Source organism: Carlito syrichta, unplaced genomic scaffold (assembly GCF_000164805.1).
Source record: "Carlito syrichta isolate Samal-C Ts95f unplaced genomic scaffold, Tarsius_syrichta-2.0.1 Scaffold301951, whole genome shotgun sequence".
NCBI classification, from domain to species: domain Eukaryota; kingdom Metazoa; phylum Chordata; class Mammalia; order Primates; family Tarsiidae; genus Carlito; species Carlito syrichta.
Window position 1 is genome coordinate 173,520 of NW_007246047.1, and position 12,024 is coordinate 185,543.

At 44.7% G+C, this 12,024-nt stretch overlaps 1 protein-coding gene across 1 annotated transcript in view; it reads right to left on the minus strand.

The window, feature by feature from the left end:
• The window catches only part of CDC14B (cell division cycle 14B), a 78,979-nt gene that overhangs the window by 66,263 nt on the left and 692 nt on the right, over positions 1-12,024 (minus strand). The window lies entirely within an intron of this gene.

Here is a 12,024-nt window from a genome sequence, read left to right on the forward strand (position 1 = left end):
GCCCGAGTCCAGCAGTTCGAGGCCAGTCTGGGCAACCTGGCGGGACCGCGCATCTCCACAGTAAATCAAGAAGAGGTAGCCGGGCGTGGCGGCACACCCCTGTAGTCCCAGCTACTTGGGAGGCTAAGTCGGAAGGCTCTCCTGAGCCCAGCAGGCCGAGGCTGCAGTGAGCTGAGATCGCGCCACAGCACTGCAGCCCGGGCGACAGGGTGAGACCTCGACTCAAAATGAATTAATTACATTATGTATCTCCTAAGCCTATGTTCGTATTGTAATCTCAAGTGAAAGAAAATTGAGATATAAGATGAGGATGGTTCTAACTGCTGTAGATGATACGGTGCCGGGAAGGTAGGTATTTTCATTCTCTCTTGTATCATTCCAAGTTCTCTGCAGAAAAGCTGTTACTTCACATACATTTTTGCCTCAAAAGTAAACCCGGGCAGATTCATAGCTGTAACCTCAGCACTTTGGAAGGCGGGAGTATTGCTTCAGTCCAAGAAACCAGCCTGGGCAACATAGCATGACTTCGTTTCCACAAATTTTTTTTTTAACAATTACCCGGACGTGGTGGCCTGCGCCTGTAGTCCCAGCTATCTGGGAGGCTGAAGTGGGAGAATCACCTGAGCCCAGGAGGTAAAGGCTGCAGTGCGCTGAGATCGTGCCACTGCACTCCAGCCTGGGTGACAGAGTGAGACCCTGACTCAAAAAAGAAAAGAAAAGAAAAGAAAAGAAACCTGCCTCCTAAGCTTATCCTAAAAATCCAGACGGATCAAAGACTTTAATTTAAAACAGAAATGAATTTTTTTTCACTGTTCAATTGGGGAAGACTTTTTAAAGTGACACAAAATTGAAAAGCCATAAACAAATCAACTGCTAAATTGGTACACATTTTTTAATGGTTTTCATGGTAATAGAAACATAAACCAAGTCAAGAGTTTAATTTCTTTTTTTTTTTTTTTGGGTTGAAGTCTCACTCTGTTGCCAAGGCTGAAGTGCAGTGGCACACTCACAGCTACCGCAGCCTCAACCTACTGGGCCCAGGCAATCCTTCCCCCTCAGCCTTCCAAGCAGCAGAGACTACAGGGGTGCGCCACCACACCCAGCTAATTTTTGGATTTATTGTACAGACGAGGGCTTGCCATGTTGTCCAGGTTGGTCTCAAACCGCTGAGCTCAGGCAATCCTCTCACCTTGGCCTCCCAAAGGACTGGGATTACAGGCTTGAGCCACTGCACCCAGCCTAATCTTCTAATCCTATTGTAAACCCAGGTAGCCCTCCCTCCCCGTCAAAGTTTTCATTGTCAAAAACAGAACTAAAGTAATAATCTTCTTGCCTACCCATCCCTGTTCGGTCACAACCATATCACTACTCCTGACCAGTAAGATACGGTTAGAAAGAAACCAAATCTCACAATTTAAAAATGTTAATGAAGGTCAGGCGCTGTGGCTCATGCCTGTAATCCCAGCACTTTGGGAGGTGTAGGCGAGAGGATTGATTGAGCCCACAGGTTCAAGACCAGCCTGGGCAACTTGGCGAGACCACGTCTCTACAATAAATCAAAAAATTAGCTGGGCATGGTGGTGCACGCCTGTAGTGCCAGCTACTTGGAAGGCTGAGGTGGAAGGATCGCCTGAGCCCAGCAGGTCGAGGTTGTGGTGGCCATGAACCTGCCACTGCATTCCAGCCCAGGCAACAGAGTGAGACTCCAACTCAAATAAATAAATAAAAAATGTTAATGAAAATACTTAAAATCCATCCCTGGGCCTAATTTGTCTGCAAGTCTGATTTGACATTTGGGGCCTCCAGGTTGGCTACCTCTTCCTTTAACAAATATTTGTCAGGTAAATGCAAAGCATGTTCCTACTTAATAACTGTAGGCATTTGGGGATAGTTAATGATAAGAGAGAGGGATATGTTCTAAACCAATTGAGAAACATACGCAGAAGTCAGGTGGATCCTAATGCAGTATGTTCTTGTTAACAAAAGAGATTTGAAGAACTGTTTGGACCTAGACACAGTGGGCTTCCTACACTGGGTTTCCCCCTTGAACTGGATGGATGGCCCTCACAGGTCCTGGCAGAGCAAACGGAGAGAGATGCAAGGCTTCCCTACACTACACAGTGGGGAAGCGGACCCCACCACAGGCAGGAGAGTTCACACCCTAGGGAGGAGACAATGGGCCCCAAACAGGCCCCAGCTGAACGCTGATCATCCCTGAGCGACAGGACCCAAATTCATCAGGCTCTCGTCTATGTTAGTCACTTGTTTTTGAGGGATGGCGTGACCACGGAGAGCAGAGGAAGAAATGTTCACACAAGCACTGACTGAAAAGCAGCAGCATCACCCGCCACAAGGACGACACTCAGCAATGATGGAGAGTTTAGTGCCAGGTATTGTCTTCAGCTCAGTACACCCTATAAGGTGGCTGCTACTACAATCAACGTTTTCTAGGAGAGGAGACCCAGCCTGAAAGAGGCAGAGTGAATGACCTCAAAACTTGTTGTACAAGGCCACAAAACTTGGTGTGAAGGGGCAGAACTGGGATTTGAACACAGGCTATTTGATGGAAGCCTGAGGTCTGTAAATCCCTGATTCAAAGACATACCCAAATATATGTCAAGTAATTAAAACAATAAGCTTTTGGCACAGCAGTATACAATGTGGACCCAGACATGCATACATGCTTATGAGAAAACTGGTATTTCAGTTCAGTGACAAAGACAGCCTTATTTACCAAGGGGCAGATGTGGATGTGTATGAAAGAAAATGAGATTCTGATGTCACACATGGTATGAAACAAACAGCAAATAAATTTTGAAAAGCTATCAGATAAGTATAAAATTATGATGAATAATTTTATCATTTTACATGGGGGATTTTTAAGCTTGACACAAAACAAGTCATAGAGGGAAAACTAAGTAAGAGGAACTTAAGGGGAAATGTATAATACAAGGTTAATTATCACAACAGATAAAATACCTCCAAAGCAACATAACCATCTGTGTATTATAATGATGTGTATATACTGGTTTTCATCCACAGTGCCTGGCTTGACAGTCCCCAGCCCTTCTGACAGCCGGCTCTTACGATGGTGGGGAGCTTTAGGCCTCAAGAAACAGAATCTCTCCTGACCTTCTCCTGCCCTTCTTTCACCTGCCCCAGGCAGAACTTTAATCTGATTACGGGTCATCCGACCCTCATTCCAGAGAGGGTCCTGCCCCTTCCCTGGAGGAAGGAACCTGCACTGCGAGGCCAAGAAGAATCTGAACAGGCAGGCCCTGCTGGGGTTAGATCACACGCTTTTTTTCCAATCACATTTCAACATGGTTGCCCATGCTTCAATCGTGGACAACCATAAAAGGCCCAGGAGCCAAGCGCAGGGGCTCACACCTGTAATCTCACCACTTTGGGAGGCTGAGGCCGGAAGATTGCTTGAGCTCAGAAGTTCAAGACCAGCCCGGGCAACATAACAAGACCTCGGGCTCTACAAAAAAAGAATTTTTTTTAAGTTTACCGGGCATAGTGGTGTGCGCCTCTAGTCCCAGCCACTCGGATAGCTGAGGTGGGAGAACTGCTTGAGCCCAGGAGTTTGAGGCTGCAGTGAAGGCAAGACTGTGCCACTGCTCTCCAAATTGGGCAACAGTGGAGACTGACAGGGAAGAACTTATCTGTGTGCCGGGAGGGCGGTGTACCCTAAGTCCATGGTGACAGAAGCTCCTGTGCTCTGGGCCCTTCTAGATCTCTCCCTGTGTGTCTCTTCATCTGGCTGTTCATTCGTATCCTTTAAGATATCCTCATAATAAACTTGTAAACTTAAGTGTTTTCTGAGTACTGCCAGTTGCTCTAGCAAAGTAATCAAACGCAAAGAGGAGGCCATGAGAACCCCAACTTGAAGGCAGTCGGCTAGAAGTTCCGGAGGCCCATACTTGCGACTGGTGGTTAGGAAGAAATGGTTTTGTGGGACTGAGCCCTCAACCCGTGGAATCCGAAGCTCTCTTCAGGTAGACAGTGTCCACACTGAATTGGAGGACATCCAGCTGGTGTCCGCTGGAGAACTGATGGCGGACTTGCTAATGGGGAGAAATTCTCATATACTGGGAGGTCACAAAAGTCTTCTGTGTTGATTGCTTTGTGTTGGTGTGAGAGCACAGGGAAAAAAACGGATTTGACAGTTTTCCCCAAACTGCCCAACCGAAAAAACCATCTACAAAGGCTTGAACACTTACTAAGAAAAGAAACACAAATGGTCAGTAGCATATGAAAAGAAAATTAATCTTACCAGTCATATAACATAAAGAGAAAAAATATCCATTAACATGAACAGATTACAGGGGGAAAAAAATCACATGATTATCTCATTAAATACAGAAAAGGAAGTCATTGAAATTAACACACATTTCAAATTAAGCCTTTCCACAATGGGCTAAACAAAAGAGGCTTCCTGCAGGGCAAGGTGGCTCATGCCTGTAATTCCAGCACTATGGGAGGGTGAAGGAGAAGGATCGCCTGAGGCCAGAAGTCTGAGGCCAGCCTGGGCTACAAAACAAGATCTCCTATCTACACAAAAATAATTAGCCAGGTGTGGTGGTATGAGCCTGTAGTCCTAGCTACTCAGGAAGCTGAGGGAGTAGGATCGCTTGAGCCCAGGAATTCAAGACTGCAGTGAGCTATGATCATACCACTGTCTCCTTATATGACAGAGTAAGACCTGTCTCTAAAAAAAAAAACAAGAGAACTTCCTTAAACTAATAAAGATTATTCTAAATACCTATAGGAAATATCATACTTTATGCCTTAACTTTGGAAGCATCTCCCTGAAATCAAAAACAAGATAAACATTCCCACTATCATTACTTCTGTTTAACAGAGTAATAGTTGGAAGTGCTAGCTTATGATAAACTAATTAGGTCGAGCTCAGTGGCTCAACCTGTAATCCTAGCAATTTGGGAGGCCAAGGCGAGTGGATTGCCTGAGCACGCAGGTTCGAGACCAGCCCAGGCAACTTGGCGAGACCTCATCTCTACAATCAAAAATCAAAAATTAGCCAGGCATGGTAGCGAGCACCTGTAGTTCTGGCTACTTGTAGGGCTATGGGGGAAGGATCGCCAGAGTCCAGCAGGTCAGCGCTGGGGTGGCTGTGAGCGTGCCACTGCACTCCAGCCTGGACCACAGAACAAAAAAAGGGATAAACTAATTAAGGCTTGCAAAACTTCTCGATATTGATAATTAACACACAGAAACCAAGAGCTGGCTGGGCATGGTGGTTCATGCCTGTAATCCAAGCACCTTGGGAGGCTGAGGCAAGAGAACTGCCTGAGCCCAGGGGTTAGAGACCAGCCCAGGTGAGACCTCATCTCTACAATAAATTAAAAAAAAAAAAAATTAGTTGGGTGGTGGCTCACACCTGTAGTTCCAGCTACTTGCAAGGCTAAGGCGGAATTATCACCTGAGCCCAGCAGGTCAAGGCTGCATTGGTGAGTGTGCCACAGCACTCCAGCCTGGGTGACAAAGTGAGACTCTGACTCAACAAAAAAAAGAGAGAGATCTCTACTCAAAGAGAAAGAAGGAAAGAAATCAAGAGCTTTTCTATATACTTGTAATGACCAGTTAGGAAAAATGTAATACAAAAAAAGACATGCATATATCCTTTATGGGTAAATGGAGAAATAAAGCAGTGTATCTATGGGAAGACTCAGCATCATAAAGATGGTGATTTTCCACATGCTAACTGCAATTGTGATCAAATCTCAACAAGTCTTTTCATGAAACCTGTTAAGTATTAACTAGAAGACCACAGGGTCAAGAACTGAGGACATTTTTTGTTTTATTATAAAGATGTGGGGTACAATTCCGGGTAAGGTATGCAAACTTTGATTATGCAGGTACCCTTGTGGATGAGGTGTGCCCCTCCCTCCCCTAGCTAGTTCCCCTCAACTGCCAATCCCACCCTCCTCCCCTGACAATTTCCCACTACTGCCAATCACCCTCTCACAGTACTATAATTGTTCATTTTTTTATACAGTAGCTATTTTATTTTTCTTTCATATACTGATTATTTGTGATTCTGTCAGCAAAAATCATTACAAAAAGTTTGGCTTAGGAGAAGAATTCTGATTTTTTTTTCAAAAAGTTTTCATTTAGAAATGCATATAATTGGTTAAGCATATCACATTGTTAGAAGAAATTATATTTTTAAAAACTAGCACTGTTTCTCACCCCCCCACAACTTCAATCCCAATCTCCAAAGAAAACTATTATTCACTAATTTTAAAGAATTCTATCTACTTCTCGTCATTATAACTTCACATAGCTAAGTAACAGACTTTTTTTTAAATTGGGAGTTTCACTCTGTTGTCCAGGCTGGGTGCAGTACCACAATCATGGCTCACCACAGCCGCAACTCCAGGGCTCAAGCAATCCTCCCTCCTCAGCCTCCAGAGTGGCTGGGACTATAGGCACCCATTACCGCACCAGGCTCGTTTTTGGGATGCTCCATAAAGACAAAGTCTCCCTATGTTGCCCAGGCTGGTCTTGGAGCCCAGGAGTCCAAGACCAGCATGGGCTTCATAGCAAGACCTCGGCTCTACAAAAAATCAGAAGTCCCAGATACATGGGAGGCTGAGCCAGAAGGATCGCCTGAACCCAGGAACTGGAGGTTGAGGTGAGCCATAATTGTGCCACTGTACTCCAGTCTGGGCAACAGAGTGAGACTCCAACTCAAAAAAAGGAAAAAAAGGATGGGAAAAGAACACAAAGCGTGGGGACACTTGGTTACTTGGTTGTCTATGTTACTGGGGATATGGAAGGAAGGAAGTTCAATCCCCATCTCACACCATAATGCCACTAGCCCCCAAGGATTAAAAAAAAAAAAAAACTCGCATGGATTAAAAGCCTAGATATGAGAAGAAAAGCTTAAAAATTTTAGAAGAAAATAAAGAAAAACAACTCGTATCAGTGGAATAGGGATGGATTTGTTTTATTAAAAAAAAAAAAAAAAAACAACCCAAAAAGGCTGGCTTCGGGGGCTCAGCCTGTAATCCCAGCACTTTGGGAGGCCGAGGCAAGTGAATTGCCTGAGCCTGCAGGTTCGAGAACAGCCTGGGAAACATGGTGAGACCTCGTCTCTACAATAAATAACAAATTAGCCGAGCGTGGGAGCGCTCGCCTCTAGTTCCAGCTATTTGGAAGGCTGCGGCGGAAGGATCGTCAGAGCCCAGCCAGGTTGATGCTTGGGTGGCTGTCAGTGTGCCACTGCACTGCAGCCTGGCCAACAGACAGAATCTAACTCAAAAAAAAAAATATACCCAAACCATAAAGCAGAAGATCGAGATACTGGATTACATAAAGATTTAATGTTTGTATATGACACAAGAGCTCAGAAACAAAATTTTAAAAAATAATTCTCAGACTAGGTGAAGACAGGTACAATGCCTAAAACCAATAAAGGATCAATATTTAGAAAGTACAAAGAACTAAACATCAAAGAAGAAACAGCTAACACTGCAGTAAATAAATGGGCAGAGGGCAGAATAAGAAATTCACAAAAAGAAGAACCCTTATTATCCTTGCTCCTCTTTTTTTGGACTGACCTACCTATAATGGCTTGCCCTGTGTCCTGTGATGAACTGAGTTGATTAGTCAGTATGAGCTGTGACAACAAATAGCCCCCAAATCTGGGGATGTAATTTACAACAGAGGCTGATTTCTTGCAGGTGCTACATGCCCATCACAGATAAGAGGGTGGAAGAAGCTCTATTCTACACAATCACCCAAGGATCCAGGATGGTGAGACTCCACTAGTTTGCAGATACTCTGGAATTTGTCCTCGTGGCTATCCCATTTGCCCTTGACTGCTTGCCTAAGGAATTCTAGTCGCCTTCAGATCTGAATGCACATAGAGAGAAACCAAGCACATAGCGAGAAACCAAGCACATAGCCTAAACAACATAGCAAGACCCTGTTCTCTGCAAAAGAAAGAAAGAAAACTAGCTGGGCACCACCACACCTGTAGTTCCCAGCTACTGGGGAGGCTGAGGTAGGAGAATCGCTTGAGCCCAGGAGCTTGAGGCTGCAGTGTGCTGTGAATATGCCACTGCACTCTAGCCTGGGTGACAGAGTGAGACCCTGACTCAAAAAAAAAAAGGCGAAACAAAACCATCCTGACAAGTTTAATCATCTGTTTAACTCCTCGTGTACTGCAATCAGTCGGTCTAGAACTAAGGAGGAGAAAAAGACTGATTTCATCTAGAGAAGGTCTAGCCACCCCCTTCCCAACATTATGTTAAATCTCCATACTCACCTATATTTCTGAAATACTTCATAAATGAATTTTTTAAAAAGAGAAATACTAAGAACTATTAAGTTTCATACCTCCCAAATCATTAGAGCAAGAGAGAAAATGAAACTAAGAAAATGTGGCAAAGCCATCCAACAGCAAGAGGAAACGCCATGGCAACAGAAAACCGAGTAAGATGGTAGAATAAGTCCAAACATCAGTAATAAAAAAATGCGGTCAGGCGCGGTAGCTCATGCTTGTAATCCCAGCACTTTAGGAGGTCAAGGTAGGAGGATTGCTCGAGTCCAGGAGTTTGAGGCCACCCTGGGAAACACAGTGAGACCTCATCTCTACAAAAAAGATTAAAAAATCAGACAGGTATGGTGGTAGTGAATTCCCAACTACTCGGGAAGCTGAGGTAGAAGGATCACCTGAGCCCAGGAGTTAAAGATTGCAGTGAACTATGATTGGGCCACTGCCCTCCAGCCTGGGTAACAGAGTGATATAGGGGGTGTGTGTGTGTGTGTGTGTGTGTGTGTGTGTACACGCACACATGCACACCAATTTAAATTCACCCATTAAAAGATTTTCAAATTGCATTCACAAAATTCAAGCTATATATTACATGTTTAATAAAGACAACTAAACAAAGCCATACAGGAAAAATTTTAAGCGCAAGTATAGACAAAGGTATGCTCTACAGTTGTTAGGAAAAAGAAAACATAGAATAATGTTAACACCAGAGGAAACAATTCACAGCAAAAGAAAACAGGAAGCCAAGATGTTCCGTGATTAAAGTCATCATCTACCAGAAGACTATTGCCATCTTACATCGTATGACAACAGATTTTAAATCTATAAAGCAAAAGCTGGTGAAAACAGGACAAGTTAATAAAGCCATCATCACAGAAGACTAAAACACCTCAAATATAAAATAAAATGAGGAGTTAGAAGTATGATCTAAGCCGGGCTCGGTGGCTCAGCCTATAATCCCGCGCTTTGGGAGGCTGAGGTGAGTGGATTGCCTGAGCCCGCGGGTTCGAGACCCGCCTGGGCAATTTGGTGAGACCTCATCTCTACAATAAATGAAAAAATTAGCCAGGTATGGTAGCGGGCGCCTGTAGTTCCAGCTACTCGGAAGGCTGAGGCAGAAGGATCGCCGGAGCCCAGCAGGTAAGGCTGCGGTGGCCGGGAGCAGCCACTGCACTCCAGTCTGGGCGACAGAGTGAGACAGACTCCAACTCAAAAAAAAAAACAGAAGTATGATCTAGTAGAAACAGAGAACTGTTCTCAAGTGAGAACACATCAGCTTTTCAGAGAGGACATTCATCAACATCATGATGCTTTAGGTCACATGGAAATCACAACAAATTCTGAAAAGCAGAAACCATACACAGACCATGTTTGATGACCACAATACAATACATTAGAAAGTTACTGATGAAAAGACAATACAACAATGTCTATCAACATGGAAATGTTTAAAAACCATTTCTAAATCGTTTGCATCAAAGGGACATTGAAAGAATTCAACATAAGTGGCTTTAAAATGAACGTCAATAAGAATTCTTAAATACGTGGAATAGTGTTTTAAAAAAACCCAAAGAAAATGATCTGCCTAAAATCATCTCCTCCTGTCACACTGCTCACCAAAAAATTAATTCTACTTGGATTAAAAAGTGGAACACAGCTGGGCATGGTGGCTCATGCTGTAATCCCAGCACTTTGGGAAGCAGAGGCAAGAGGATTGCCTGAGCCAGGGGTTGAAGACCAGCTGGGGCAACTTGGCAAGACCTTGTCTCTATAACAAATAAAAAAATAAAAGTAGCCGGGCATGGTGGTGCATGCCTGTGTTTCCAGTTACTTGGAAGGCTGAAGCAGAAGGACCACCTATGCCCAGCAGGTCAAAGCTGCAGTGGCCATGAGCATGTCACTGCACTCCAGCCTGGATGACAGAGTGAGAATCCTACTCAAAAAAAAAGAAAAAAACCGGGCTTGGTGGCTCAGCCTGTAATCCCGCACCTTGGGAGGCTGAGGTGAGTGGATTACCTGAGCCCGCGGGTTCGAGACCCGCCTGGGCAACTTGGTGAGACCTCATCTCTACAATAAATCAAAAAATTAGCCGGGCGTGGTAGCGCGCGCCTGTAGTTCTAGCTACTTGGAAGGCTGAGGCGGAAGGATCGCCGGAGCCCAGCAGGTCGAGGCTGCGGTGGCTGAGAACGTGCCACAGCACTCCAGTCTGGGCGACAAGTGAGACTTCAACTCAAAAAAAAAAAAAAAGTGAACACAATAGTCCTGGCTCTCCACATTCCAGGGGAAGGTAGGGTTACATAACCTGGCTCCTTTGTGGTTAAGTGAGCAGGTGAGAAATGTGATTTCCAGGCCAGACCATTTCACTGATGGTACAAAACCCGGCAGCACTAACTTCTGCCTCGCAGCCTTCACAGTTATTGCAGCAGCACAAACATTTTACAAAATTGACAGTATTTACAAAAAATGAACATCACATATCTTATGACTTAGTAATTCCACTTCTAGGCATATATACAACAAAATTCATACACATCTTCAGCAAGAAAGTTATCAAAAATGTTTATAGAATCATTTATAATAGCCCCAAACTAAAAGCAACCCAAATGCTCAGAAACAGCAGAATAAAACACTGGGAGGCTAGGTGCGGTGGCTCACGCCGGTAATCCCAGCACTTTGGAAGGCAGAGGTGAGAGGTTTGCCTGAGCACAGGGGTTTGAGGCCAGCCTGGATAACGTGGCAAGACCTCGTCTCTACAAATAATCAAAAAAGTTAGCTGGGCATGGTGGTGCACACCATACCTTGAGATGGAAGGAATGCCTGAGCCCAGCAGGTTGAGGCTGCATTAGCTGTGATCGTGTTATTGCACTCCAGCCTGGCCAATGGAGTGAGACTCTGACTGACTCGATCCCTCTCTCCCTCTCTCTCTCTCTCACACACACACACACACACACACACACACACACACACACACACACACAGCACATTTTTACCATAGACTATGAATCAGTGATGGGAGTGAAGGAGCTCTGCCCACATACATCCTGGATGAGCCTCACGAAACATGCGTAGCGAGAGGCTAGAGAAAAAGGCATAGCGACAGTGGGATTCCACCTACAGAGACTTCAAAACCAGACAAAACAACTCCAGGGAATACAAATCCGGGTAGTGTTTAACCTCAGGAGGACGTAGTGACCAGGAAATGGCACAAAGGGTGATAAGTAGCACAGGGTGAGATTCTGTTTCTGAATCCACGTGCTAGTTATGGACCCAATATATTACAGATGTGGGGATACGTACTATAAAATAAATATGACTTTAGTATGTTATTCTCAATAAAAAGCCATATATGCAGTAGCTGTGTTCCACCAGTGTGGGCTGCAAGGGTGATAGGTCTAACCTAAGCAGTGACAGACATCTATTATGAACAAAACATAAACTGTTGCTTGTTGCATTCCACTAAGATTTTGGAGTTGTCATCGCAACATTACCTGATACATAATTTAAGACTTAGACACAGCTGGGCTCGGTGGCTCAGCCTGTAATCCCATGCCTTTGGGAGGCTGAGGTGAGTGGACTGCCTGAGCCCATGGGTTCGAGACTCACCTGGGCAACTTGGTGAGATCTCATCTCTACAATAAATTAAAATAAGCCGGGCATGGTAGTGCGCGCCTGTAGTTCCAGCTACTGGGAAGGCTGAGGCAGAAGGATCGCCGGAG